The following is a 13904-nucleotide window of genomic DNA, read 5'->3' on the forward strand; positions in this document are numbered from 1 at the left end:
AAAGTATACTTAAGTACTTATTTCCAAAGTTTGCTGTGCAACTCAAGAACACAAGACCACACTTTTTTTTGGTGGGGGGTGCTTTCTGTTTTCCACTTTCTAATTGAGCCTATTGAAAAGACCTCCCTCTGCTGTATATATGCTGCAGGACAGTTGGGGAAGAGCTTTACCCTAGGCCTGCTGTTGCAACAGCTGGTGGCTTTGGCATTTTCATATAAACATGCAAGCCGAAGAAGAATTTCTCCTTTCTAATTGGCCCCATTCCCCCCTTCCTGGGACATTCCACAATGCCACCAACAATGAAGTGCTCAGAAAGGAGGAATCGTTTCTGTTTATGTGAAAATAGATCCTAACTCCACGAGTGAAGGGAAGAAATAACACAAAGCTTCAAAGACCACAAAGAGAAGTTATAATCAAATCTGGATGCTGTTTCTGAGATCTGGCAGTTCTCCTCCATATACCATACGAATGCCCGGTGAGCTGGAGCCAACCGCCCTTCCTTCTAGCCTGGCCAATCTCATTCTCTGTGCAACCTTGGGCAAGCTGCTTGCTGAAGCCATGCCACAGGATTATCTGTGTCAAGCCTGAGTAACACCCCTGGTGACCACCACTCTCAAACATGAGCGAACCATTTCACTCTCAGGAGTGCTTCATATAAACTAAGCCTAAAGTTTATAAAAGTGATAATCAAAAAATGCCTTCAGGAGGCAGTAGAGCATCGCAATAAAAGGGCATGGATTTCTGAGTAACTCAGAAGTGAATGCAAATTCTGACTCTGTGACTTTCTAGTTATGTGACCTTCCTTGGGCTAATTTATCTGAGGCTCAGTTTGCTCACCTGTGAAATGAGGATTCTAATGCCACACCCCGAGAGTCCATGTGCTGATTAAATACTCCTGTATAAAGCACCTAATTCATATTCAGGCTCACTAAGTGTTAGCGAGTGTTATCAGGTGTGCCCTACAACTAGCCTTATTGTGGCTTACACTATCAGGTGTAGCTCCACATACAGTATAATACAATGCATAAAATTTTTTATGCTGGCCGGGAGGGGTGGCTCATGCCTGTAATCCCAGCACTTTGGGAGGCAGAGGTGGGAGGATCACCTGAGGTCAGGAGTTCATGACCAGCCTCGCCAACATGGTGAAACCCAATCTCTACTAAAAAAAAATACAAAAATTAGCTGGGCATGGCGGTGGGCACCTGTAATCCCAGCTACTCAGGAGGCTGAGGCAGGAGAATAACTTGAACCTGGGAGGGATAGGCTGCTGTGAGCTGAGATCACGCCACTGCACTGCACTCCAGCCTGGGCAACAGAGTGAGACTCCGTCTCAAAAAAAAAAAAAAAAAGAGTTGTTTTATGCTTCTTACCGTCAAAGATATTACTATAATTCAGCTTGGGGGAAAACACGTTTGGAGGCTTCAGGCAACCTGAATTATAGCAAATTAAATACTTTTCTCTATTTTTCAATCTCTGCTCCTAAGAAATATGAAAATGTATGCATCCTTTTTAAAGAAAAATAATCTGTTGACACCAGGATGTTATCAGGAAGAAAAGTACCTTTCCAAGTCTTTATCCAAATAACACAACTGATTTCTCTGTATCATGGCAGCCAAATCACCCCTACTGTTAAATACTGTTTCCCTAATATACTTCAAGTTTCCCTTTTGGTGGTAAAAGCCTGTTTCTTCTCATTTGCCACATTAGGCAATTAATTGGGTATTTATAGGCAGCTATCATAAACCTCACTGTCACCGCTACTAGTCATACATCTTAAATTCCCCACATCTTGCTACTTAAAACCTACCCCTTAATCACCTCATCATCTTTGTCACATTTTTAAAGTTTCCTTCCACTTAATCAACTCCATTTTCTAAGCTAGAGTACGAACAATTGTGCAGAATTCTCCTCATGCAGCTTTACTGAGGCTCAATGAAGAGGAAATGTTTTCTTCTTAAGTGATTTCTTTAGATCCCAGGATAGTTTCTGCTTCTAGTGCAAGAGCATCACCGTGTGAGCTATTCCTGATCTGCACGTCAGTGTTACCTTCAATCCATTTCCATTATTAATGCCTTTCCTTGTCAAATGAAGCTCTTCTGGTGGGGGCTGAGCCCACTAGGAGTGAAATCACCGCCCCCCACTGGAGGTCTCTTACCACACAGGTTCCCCGGGGCGTGCTCCTGGCCAACCCTCTCCCGCCCAGTGTTCATGGGTATTCAGCTATCATAGCAGAAAGAACCCACTTTGACGCTCCCCGGGAACATTGGACCCTTGAGCTAAAAAAACAAAAGAAAATCCTGACCCTCGGAGGACGGTCAGTTTTCTTATTTGGTTTCCTCTCCCTTTGTTAGCATAATCCAGCCAATTTCTCCAGTAAATGACCATTACAACTTGTCTCATGTGGCTCCAAGGGACACATGTTCCTAGTGGGGTGACCCAAAAATCACTTTTCCACAGGATGTTAAATAAGCGCTCTGGGGGAAAAAGGGCTCTGCTGTCAAATAACTTCAGGAAAGATGGTCTTCGATATCTCCCTCTTAGGCAAACACATTTTAGACTATCAATGCTTCTGAGAAATGTCAAAGTAAAGAAAATTCACTGACCTTTGCTTAATGCAGGTTTCCCAAAGTTGTTTGACAAAAGGGTCATTTTGTGGTGGGACAACTATTACTATTTCAGAAAACTAGGGTCCTCTAGGCAAGGAACATTTAGGAAATGCTGTGCTCTATCATGGGCCCCTCTCTAATTTCCCATAATTAAGCTGTTACAGTGTTATCTATGACCTCTGCATTATTTTCACCTGCATGAACTGTCTGAAAATAATGATTTTGGAGGAGGCTTTCACACTGCATGGTCTCCATTGACTTTATACACAAAATATTTATCCAAGAGCTCCTACTTGGAAAACAAACAAAGGGGCCAGTTTAGCCTCGCACGCATCTGGCAGTGGCAGCCTCAGGATCTCCCAGTCCTCACTGTGTCTTATTTGACTGGTCACTGTCACATGCCCCATTACACAGTGCTTCTTGTCAGCCAGGACTTGGCACAGAGTAAACACTAGATAAACATTTGTTAAACGAAAGGATGATTTGTTTTATGTTATTTCTTAGAGAAACATGTGTGATTGTTTCAAGGTTTAATGGTTGAAAAATTAATGATGTGGCTAGTTTTATTTTTCCCCAAGACTACTTGTTACTGTAGATGAAGCTACGAGTTTATTAACTATCTATACTGTGTTTCCACTTAATCCTTCTATGTGCTGAGCACTGGACATTTATTATTATTTAATTATTATAAGTTGCAGTGAGTATTTGGTCTTCCTGTCACAGATAAGAAAGCTGCCACTGAAATACGTGAGACAGGCTGTCAATGATCTCCAAGCATAAATTGCAAAACCAGGCTTTGAGCTCAGGTCTCGGTGACTAAGCCTACATGCTCTCCATTCTAGCCTATTTTGTATGCACACCACACATACATCCTACATGTACACATGAAAACATCATAGAAGTTAATTAATATTTTTATGAATCATATTTTTGTTGTAGCTGAAAATGTATATAGCATGAAATTTACCATTTTGACCATTTTTAAGCATACACTTTAGTGGCACTAAGTACATTCACATTGTTGTGCAACTATTATGCCATCCATCTCCAGAACTTTGTCATCTTCCCAAAGTGAAACTCTGTATTCTGTAAACACTAACTCGCCATACCCCTCTCCCTCCAGCCCCTGACAACCACTATTCTACTTTCTGTGTCTATGACCTTGACTACTCTAAGTACCTTATATGGAATCACTCAGTATTTGTCACTAATTTATTTTTAAACTTTTCTGGCCATAGTATCAACCACATGCTTGGGTTGATACTTAACTCTATTATACCAACACAACATTGTTTGCAGTTTAATTAATGCTGCTCTAAGGAATCAGGCTGTAACTTTGAAATAAAACCAGCCCCAGGTCAGCAAGAGGAAATTTGCCCACACAGCACCATGGCCACAGAGATCACTGGAAAGACAAAAATTCTGGGTGATTCCAGGAGGCAGCTTAATATCTTGGGTCTTTTGATGATTGAAATCTGCATATATATCCCAAACATATCTCCTTTATTCCCCTTCCAAACAGCATTTCTGTTAATGTGTGAAAACAGTACAACTAGCGGGAAATGTAGTCCACATGTTTTGGTGCATTTACACTTATATACTCTTGAGAATATTAAAATGGCCTAACAATACATTTTCTGATGGCTGCTGCTGCTTTTTTTTTTAGAAATAGAAACACAATTACAGACTTTGTTAAAAAAAAAAAAAACAACAACAAAAAAACCCATGTAATCCCAAAATAGGTAATCCCAAAATAGGTAATCCCAAAATAGATAGGCTGAATCTAACTTTAAATTCTTAAAATGTAAATATTATCTAAATAAATGTCAACTGATCTTCAAATAAAACATTTAAAATATATCCAGCAGCCTTTAAATTAGAGACTAATGTAAGTAAGGTAAAAAAAAAAAACTCAATAGTTGGTTCAACTTCCCTTTTTGGCTCAACTTTAGGAGATAATAGTAAATAGAGAAAAGAGGATAGATTAAAGATACACCCAGAGCTGGGTTTGAATTGCAACACTAACATTGGTTGGTATAGCAACATTAAGCAAATCTCTATTTTCTTATCTGTAAAATGGACATAGTAATATGGTTTACTGAATTGTCCCAGAGAAGAAACAAATGGTGTATATAAAGTATTCATATATATACCATATATAGACAAGTATTAAGCAGATGTTTATTCACTTACATTCCCTCCTCTCAAATGTGAATGCTCCACAGCAATTATGCCATTAAAACCTATTCACAAAATATAGTTAAATGCAGCACACTGAATTGCATTTTTCCATTAAATTAAAAGGATGAAAAGACTAATCCCATTAGAACAAGAAAACAAGGCACTAGAAGCTGAAGTCAGTTACTTAAGGTCACACATGAACTTGAAGGCCCAGCAACAAAGAGAAAGCAGAATTAGTCTCTGTTGCAGATATTCTTTAAGTCTACGGAGGGTAGTGCTTCTCTAGTTTTTGTGGCTGCAGCATCTTCTTGGTACTTTTATTTGACCACATCCACGCCTCAAATGCCCAAAATGTCCTGTTAATTTTTTTCATTTTTAATTTAATTAAAATTTGGTTTTTGCTTAACTGTTTGAAATGCTTATGGCTTCTTGAAATAACCCAGGATTTAGAGCTCTTAGGAACATTTCAAACAGACACAAGGGTTGTAAGCAGATTAGACTAATTGGCAACCCACTCCAAGAGGCACACAGCCCATTCTGACTTACACAATGTTCAGATAAAGGGCAAATTAGGGAAGCATTTCAAGGTCCCTCGGGCCCCCCTTCCTATGTGGTATTAGAACATCTTACTCAAAGGAGGAACACTGAGACATGCTGACTGTTAATGCCATACCCAGATAAAGATATGACAACATGAAGATATGGTTTCATTAAAGCTGATACATACAGGACAAATAAGATTCGCTCCAGCTGAGGAGAGAAGCAATAAGGCCCACATACCTAGCTCAGTGCCCCCAAATCCTGAAGGTTTGGGGATGATATGAAAAATGGGATATGATACATTTCCTATTGATTATAGTAAGGTATCCGGAGGTTTTTCTTTAACCCCTTTACTACCATTTCTTTATCTCCACCAACATCTTTTTAATATTAACATAACATTGTATGCTTAGTCAAAATTAAACTACAATCATTTTAAATAAAAAGATGGCTTGCTCCATCTGGCTTAGTAAAGATAAATATTTTATCTAAGTCTTCTTAATCAGAATACTTCTTGACATCTTAAAGACTGATAATTAAAAAAAAAAATTCCATGAAATTCAGCCCAATTTATCTCTTCATGCACCAAGAAATCCCTTCTTGGTAATGCTGAAGGAAAGCAAAGCCACTCCTCTTTGAGAAAGGATTAAAATGACTCCCTGTCCAACCATGAATAAACCCAACAATAAAGCCAAGCAACTCACTCCTAGCTGAAGCCACTTGGAGGCAAAGATAATGTCACTTCTTGATTCTCCAAGTTAATGCCATGACACTGAAGTCCAAACTGGAAGATAATTTTAAAACTTTTGTATTTAGCTATTGTAAGATATTTGTTTTTACTTCTCTAATCAGTTTACATGTCTAATTAAATTTGATTAATTTATTCCCTAAATGCTTATAGTAAAGTCAGTACTTAAAGTTGATCCAGAAAGACTTTTTTGTGTACTCAATGAAGGTTGGCTGCAGCTAATACACCAGGAACGCAATCAAGAACCGATGAAAATTTCTGATACATCTTCTGACACAATAGCAAAAACGGTATACCATCATTTAGCCTTTTACTCTTCCTGTGGCTTTTTATTTTTCTTTTGATTTCTATATTCAGGTTAACATTCAATGGTCCACTCGGATTATTTAAAACATACCTCTAATCTCAAGGATCATTCTGCATAGAGATACTGGAAAAAATCCCAAAGAATGTATGAGTCCAATTAAATATTCCCCCAGGAAAATTCTTGAGCATAAATATCACTTCCTAGTAGTGAAAACTTACTCTGCACCCCAGGAATTCATTGATAACTTAGGGCTGATTTGCAATAAGAGTTTCTTGTCTGTTAGACACATTCACTTATTGGGAAACCCACTAGGGTCTACGTTGATGAGGATATGTTGCAAAAGAACAACTGAGTTCTTGGCAGCTTTCCAAGTCCCAACTAACAGAAATAAGAATTCCCAGAGCATGAAAGCCCAGGTCTCACAAAATATTTCTTCCTCATGCCACAGATAAGCATAGTTGATGGAGATCCCTGAGTTGTATCAGCGACAGTAACTTGGCTCCTGATGCTTCTCTGGTGCCTGATGGAAAGACATTCCTGGGGATGCAATTCACGCCTCCTTTGTTTCCTCCCAGATCTCCTAGGAAGGAAAATCACTGTGCTATTCATTTCTCACAGAACAGTAACAATGTCTACTATCCCACCTTATTGTTATAGGGACTTCCAGAGAAGACTCCAGGCACTCAATGGCAAGTCACCTGAGAATACACTGATTGATTTCACTCTCAGTACCCTGCCATGGGTTAAGGATTTAATAACGGTAAAAAAATAATTGAGGACTTTGGGAAGTACCCTAGCTAGTCTATTTGAAAATTCACTTTCCTGCCAGCTTTCTCTCATTTTGTTGACAGACTCTAGAAACTTCCTTTCATCTCTTTCCTCTTTTTGCAGCTTAACCTGGTCCCTAAAGGAGTATGCTCTTTCTAGAAGATAGATTATGCACTACGCACAACATGAAAACTTTACACACTTTTCCTGTTGTCATCTGAAAGGCCTTTCTACCTGGAAGAAATAACTTATCTCACCTTTCATTTTCACATTGGTTTTACACAGAATTCCTTATGAGCACCAACATACTTAAACTTTATGGAGAGATATATGCTGAAACTTTGGTTCCTCTTAATTTTTCTTTTTCCCCAGTGAGATTTGTGACAGCTTTCCCCATTGCTGTTATCCATTATAGAAATTTAACTGCACTTTGAGGACATGTGATTTCAGAAACATGATCTAATTTTCTACCTAAAGAGAAGAAAAAAGCTAAAAGTAACAGGGGAAGGCAAAGTCTTGTGTAGCATAGAAAAGGCAGAGTTGTAATGCATGGAAAATACAAGGCAGTTACTCCATTTAATGTATGGGCTTCAAATTGAAAACTAACTAAATAAGTAAAATAAATTGTTATCAGAGAGCTTCTGCAGGTAGCCAGTCCATTAATAAAAAATGCATACTGAATAAATGGATCATAAATCAAGTTTTTGATTATCTAATAGTTTTCCATTGTAATCATCATCCAGAAAATGTTCTTAAGTTCCTAGTTGGCATACAGGGTGCTGGTTAGACTTCAAATTATGACATTTTTGCCCTCCGGGAGCTTATGAAGGTATACTGTCTCAAACCCAGCGAAGTGTTTTAGATCATTACTTACAAAACATCTTGCAAAACATTCAGAAATATAATGTGTCCGATAATAAAATAGAGGAGTACATTGAACTTTATACAAATTCACCTTAAAATCCAAACATCAATATTCTAATAATTTGATTCAAACTACACTAATGCATGGTGGTGACTACTGTCTCTGCATCCAACACCCACTAGTTAAAAACTGCTGCAAGTTCCAAATGTGAGTATTAAAATACTATGGAGAAAATATATTGAAGAACTTGGAGCTGCTTTCTGAAAAACACAGATCAGGGGACCAGCAGGCAGAAGCAATTCAATTTCGAATCCTTTTGCATGTATAGAAGACTGCTTCCCCTTCACAGCACAGACACACTCACCACTGAAACACTTCCCAGAAGTGCAACTAGAATCAAATGACTGCAACGCACATTCACAGGAAGTATCTGAAAAAGGTTATGGTGAGAAACTGCAGAGCTACACATCAAACTCTATTCCAATGACATCCTTTGAAGTTTGGCGCTCAGCACCAATGCTAACTTGGCACCTCCACAGTACATGCAAGGACAGCATGCTCCACTCTGGCTCAAAGGCCAAAGACCGGTGTGATTGCAAGAAGATGCAAATAGTGAATGGCTTGGTGGAAATTGGCCAACCTTTGGAATGTGATAACTTATGCAAGATCTTCCCACTAAAGTCACAAATAAGGTGAAATTTACATAATGGCCCATCTCCTGTTGCAGAAATGCTGTGATGTAAACTTTAATGTGCTTTTTAAATTTCCGTAATTAACAAATACAAATTTCTATCAATTTCACAGTTTAAAATTTAGGACACTGTAAGTTTTACAAAAGTCTTCAACAGAGATAGAAGTTACCCCTAAAATCAATCCATGAGAACATCTGCTAAACCGGTGGTTTCTATCCAAGCTCCACTTGCAAGTCCTACCTTCACTCCTCAGACAGTAGGAATCTCAGGGACCCCAGCATAGGTAGCTTTGAATTTTTTTTGATTTGTATTTAATGTGATTATTAGCTCTGTTTTAGAACTTATTCCTCTGGCCTCTGGATCCCTCTTCGGGGTCACTGTGAGCCTGCCCCCTCCCTGTTTCTCCACTGGAGTGCTTTCTCTGCTCCTCCAGGGTGCCAGGCACTCACATTGTTCATGTATCTGATTGCATTTTTTTTACATTATATAATTTCATTGAAGAATCATTGGCATTGTTGATGAATCATAGGATCATTACATCTATTAAAAAGCTATTTGTTCAAATTTTATCATAAAAACGTGAAAACATTTTATCCTATGTACAATGATGTACACAAATTTAAATAGGTCATCAAAGATACCTGAAGTAATTAAAGAGGTATATTTACAGTAGCACATCACAGTAAGTGGAAAGCCACTCACAGATTCAACATTGATACTGTTTTTGTACTTAGTTACACACTGAAAGTGAAGTATACATTTCACTTCTCAGAGAAACCTTTCCTCAGCCTACACACTAAGTGAGGTCTCCCTGGTATGTGCACCCAGAGCCTTGAGCTGTAGCCCCTGATTCTCCAAGGAAACACTCAACCCACTTTTCCATGTTCATTGTTCATGCCTGTTTCCCTGGCAAAGCATAAGCTCCACGAGGGACTGGTCCTATCCAGTTTTCTCCCCAGAGCTTAAATAGTGTACCAGACACAGTAAGTTTAGTTAGGTTAGTTGTGGGGGGAAGGGGAGGGAACGTTTGAGGTTTTAGCACTCAATATAGGTTATATTAATTAAGAGCAAATTAGTACATTGTGCCTATCATGCTGACTCTTCTATCATTAAGCTAATGGTGACCTCAAACTAACAACCACTTCCCTCACTGAGGGCTCTTAGAACACCAGAATGTTAGAGTCTGGCAAAGAGTCACATAATACCTGTTCTCACTTATATGCCCATTGATAGTTCATTTTTCTTTGTCTCTCTTCACTTTTAACTGTATAATAGGCTTTAAAGTTCAGATGAGGGAGTACTTTAATGAATAATATACTAAATAAAGAACAATAGCATTAGCATAACTAAAACTCATACTTAGAGATAATTCATGGGCTTAACTAGTTTGCATGTTTTAACTAGATCATCTGTAAACACAAATTACATTTCTTTCCTAACTCTTTATTATAGTTTGAAGATGATAGAGAATCATATGAAAGGGAGTATTTGCAATAGATATAATAAAGGAAATAGTTTAGATGATACTACTTATTGTATTTTAATAATGGTAATGATTACAAAGATTGAAACAATGTACTAAATGGCTGAAATAATTATTTTCTTTAAGTAGCCAAAAGGGATTTTTAAGAGGTAAATAATTTCCTATCCTTGTCCAAAGTATATTAAACACGGGTTGACCAGTACCTTTAATGTATTAATCAATAAGCTCTCATCTGAAGGAATGCTATGTGGATTTATACAACTCTAAAGAAGGCTCTATAAATATCACATGATTTACTGCCGTTTTTAAGAGACAAGTTTCTGGTAATGACTAAGAAAGTGCTTCAGGCAAATTAGTGTGACATACAGAAAATTCAGTACTGGTTGCAAGAAGTTCATAAATAAGGCAGGAAATACAAATAAGTAGAATAATTTGGAATGGTAACAAGATGGTAATGCTAATAATGCTAATAACAATCCTAATAAGGATTGTTACTATAAATGTGAAGATGTGGATATGTATGTGTAAATCTATAGAACTATGTCTAGCAAATTCAAAATGTGTCTCCACTAGTTAACCAGAAAACAGTGTAGCAAAAGTCACCTTTAACTGTAGCTTGTGTTTCTTGTTTTGGCAGACTTACCATATTGAGACATTCTGAGGAAACTGAGTTATGTCTATAGCATTTATGAGTTCTCCAATGGGAACATCCCCAACAAAGAAAGGCAGAACTATCATAGGTAAATAAAATCAAGGACAGGTAGAATCCACAGACAAATTGTAAATTATATTACTGATAAATTCCCTTTGCATTTAACAACTCTTGTCCTGTTTATGTGGCCTCTTTTTGGGATATACTGAATTAGGAGATACAATAGCCTCTTTTTATCTGACATCTGTAAGCAAAATTGTCATTCCCCTCTCATGAGGAATTCAGATGTGCTGCACTCAAAACACACTCAGATTCTAATTCCAAACATTAACTAGACTCATGCATTTCATCTCAAATCTGGGAATTCCCATATTGATAATTCTATAGAAAGAATACAAGATAACAAGATAGACATACCAAAAAGATGACTAAGCCCTATAAACACTAAACAAAAATAGGATTTTCCAAAGGGAGATTAAAACAAAAAAAGGAGAAAGAAATTGCTGTGGATCTGAGAACTCTTGTTGTAGTCAAGTGAATTTTTTACTCCAATTATTTACTTCTCCCTGTGCCCATGCTCCTCACCATATAACTTTGAAATTTCTCTCAGAAAGGGTCACATGTATTTCCCCACCCTTTTGGATACAGCCTAAAACTTGCTTTTGGCCGGGCACAGTGGCTGACATCTGTAATCCCAGCACTTTGGGAGGCCGAGGCAGGTGGATCACCCGAGGTCAGGAGTTTGAGACCAGCCTGGCCAACATGGTGAAATCCCGCCTATACTAAATACACAGAAATTAGTTGGGTGTGGTGGTACGTCCCTGTAATCCCAGCTACTCAGGAGGCTGAGGCAGGGGAATTGCTTAAACCTGGGAGGTGGAGGTTGCAATGAGCTGAGATTGCGTCACTGCACTCCAGCCTGGGCGACAGAGTGAGACTCTGTCTCAAAATAAATTAATTTAAAAAATAAAATTTGCTTGGACTAATAAGATGCAGGCAGAATGGTTTGCCAGCTGTACACCAACATCTTACATAGCACTGTGGTTTCTGCTTGCCCCAGTGTTCTGCAGCCATGACCGTCAGAAGAGTAGGAGAGACACACGGATTAGAAATGACTCCAAGCACAGGCAGGAGCTAAACCTGGCCAGACCTGGAACTAGAAGCAAAGCTACCCAGCTGAGCCCAAACTATATGAAACATCCCAGCTAATCCACATGCATGGGATAAACAAATGCTTATGTTTGAAAACCATTAAGAGCTTGAGGTTATTTCTTACACAGCATTCTTGTGACAATGGCTACCTGATACATTGATAAATTAAAGTGGGCAAAAGAAATATTCTTTCCTTCTAGTAATCTGTAAATAATACTTCCCTCCTCCTGAGATTTAGCTTTCATTCATTTACAGTGAAAGTCAGCAAATTACGCCTGACTGAAAGAGTGTTACCTCCAATGAGTTCATTCTTGGTTGGCCACTGACTTACTTTTTTCCTCATTATCATGCTGACAATCATATTGACTTTCAAATGCTTACCCTTTCTCTAATGTGTTGGGGATACCAACCCCTGTATGACCTCATCTGTAAACTTGTGGGGTTAAGTGATCACTGGTTCTTCAGGGCCCAGACTTCCAAGGAGAGATGTGTGGAAGACCACAACATGGTGGGCAGAGGAGGAAAGCTAAACAATAGGAGTGCTAACCTATCAATCAGCCTAACTCTGCTTCCATCTGTGTTAGCTATGGATTCTTCATGTGGAAAATCAGTTTTACTGTATAAATATCAAAAACTACTAGACCAGATGTTTTCTAAAGATCTAATACTCAAAGACTTATGATTACATTTTTTATTTTAACCACCCCTTCTCTTTATTTCTATTCCCATGACCCTAATTTAAGACACTATCACCTAAACTCCTGTATCACTTCCTAACCTGACTGCTGGCTTTAAGCTGTAAATTGTGTCATTTTATTCCTCTACTTAAAACGAGAGACAACCCAACTTTAACAGGGCCCCCAGCCTCTCCCTACCTCTCCAGTCTCATTTCCTGCCCCACTTCCCCACCTTTCATCCTGGCTTAGAACACACCCCACACTTCATCACCTCGGGGTTTTCTCCCATGCTGTTCCCTCTGCTGGAAATGCTCATCCTCTATTCGTTTTGCCCTTCAGTGTCATGTTATAAGTCTGCCTCTCAGAGAGACTTTCTTCGATCACCTAAACTACAGAAGGCCCCACCTGACCCCATCATTCGCTATGACAGCACATTCTTCTTTCTTTCTTTGCACTTATGACTTACAGTTATAGAAACATTTGTTGGTTGTTATATCATTCAACTTTCTATTAAGTATCAGCTGCAGGTGGCCAGGGGTGAAGTTGTCTGGTTTATTTTTGTATTTTTAGGACCCAAAGCAGTACCTGGCACATAGTATATACTCAGTAATATAGATGAGTGGATGAACTAATGAACTTCTTAGCTTTTGTCAACATTTTTTTCTACCACTTTTCTATACCATATAACATTTCCCTAGAACATGTGATCTCAGTTTTTCATTTGCTTATACCTGCTCTCTTAGTTACCTTCCTTAATCCATGCATAATATTCCTTATGTTCTTGAACATTAGAATTTTCTCTTCAACTTTCTTTATTCATCATACTTCCCTCTTCTTACTCTTTTCATGTGCGAGTGGTCACTATCTGGTAGGCTATGGGAGATTATTATAAAGCTGATCCCAAATCTTAGATTCTATTTAGGATAAAATTAACAAGAATAGTCCTTCAATAAATGAGATCAGATACCTGTAGAAGTAAATACTCTATGCCACCTGACTGAGGTGACTGAAGAGTTTGGCAGATACCTAAATTCCAAGTAAGATGGCCAGGAAATGGTTTTAGGAAAAAACAATAACAAAAATTATATCCTAGCTAATTTCACTGACCTCCATCAGAAGAAAAGAAAAAAAAATAAGTGCTTGGTTTGTGTTTAGTCTAGAAAATATGGACACAATGAACAAATAATTTGGAGCTCCATTGCTGGAATGTGGATTTTCCAGCGATGCCTGGAA

The 13904-nt window shown here is 38.3% G+C and overlaps 1 protein-coding gene across 7 annotated transcripts in view; it reads right to left on the bottom strand.

Moving 5' to 3' along the window:
* Positions 1–13904, bottom strand: part of SUGCT (succinyl-CoA:glutarate-CoA transferase) — a 732345-nt gene that overhangs the window by 96374 nt on the left and 622067 nt on the right. The gene's annotated exons all lie outside the window — the stretch shown is intronic.

This window comes from Gorilla gorilla, chromosome 6 (assembly GCF_029281585.2).
Source record: "Gorilla gorilla gorilla isolate KB3781 chromosome 6, NHGRI_mGorGor1-v2.1_pri, whole genome shotgun sequence".
Classification (NCBI taxonomy): domain Eukaryota; kingdom Metazoa; phylum Chordata; class Mammalia; order Primates; family Hominidae; genus Gorilla; species Gorilla gorilla.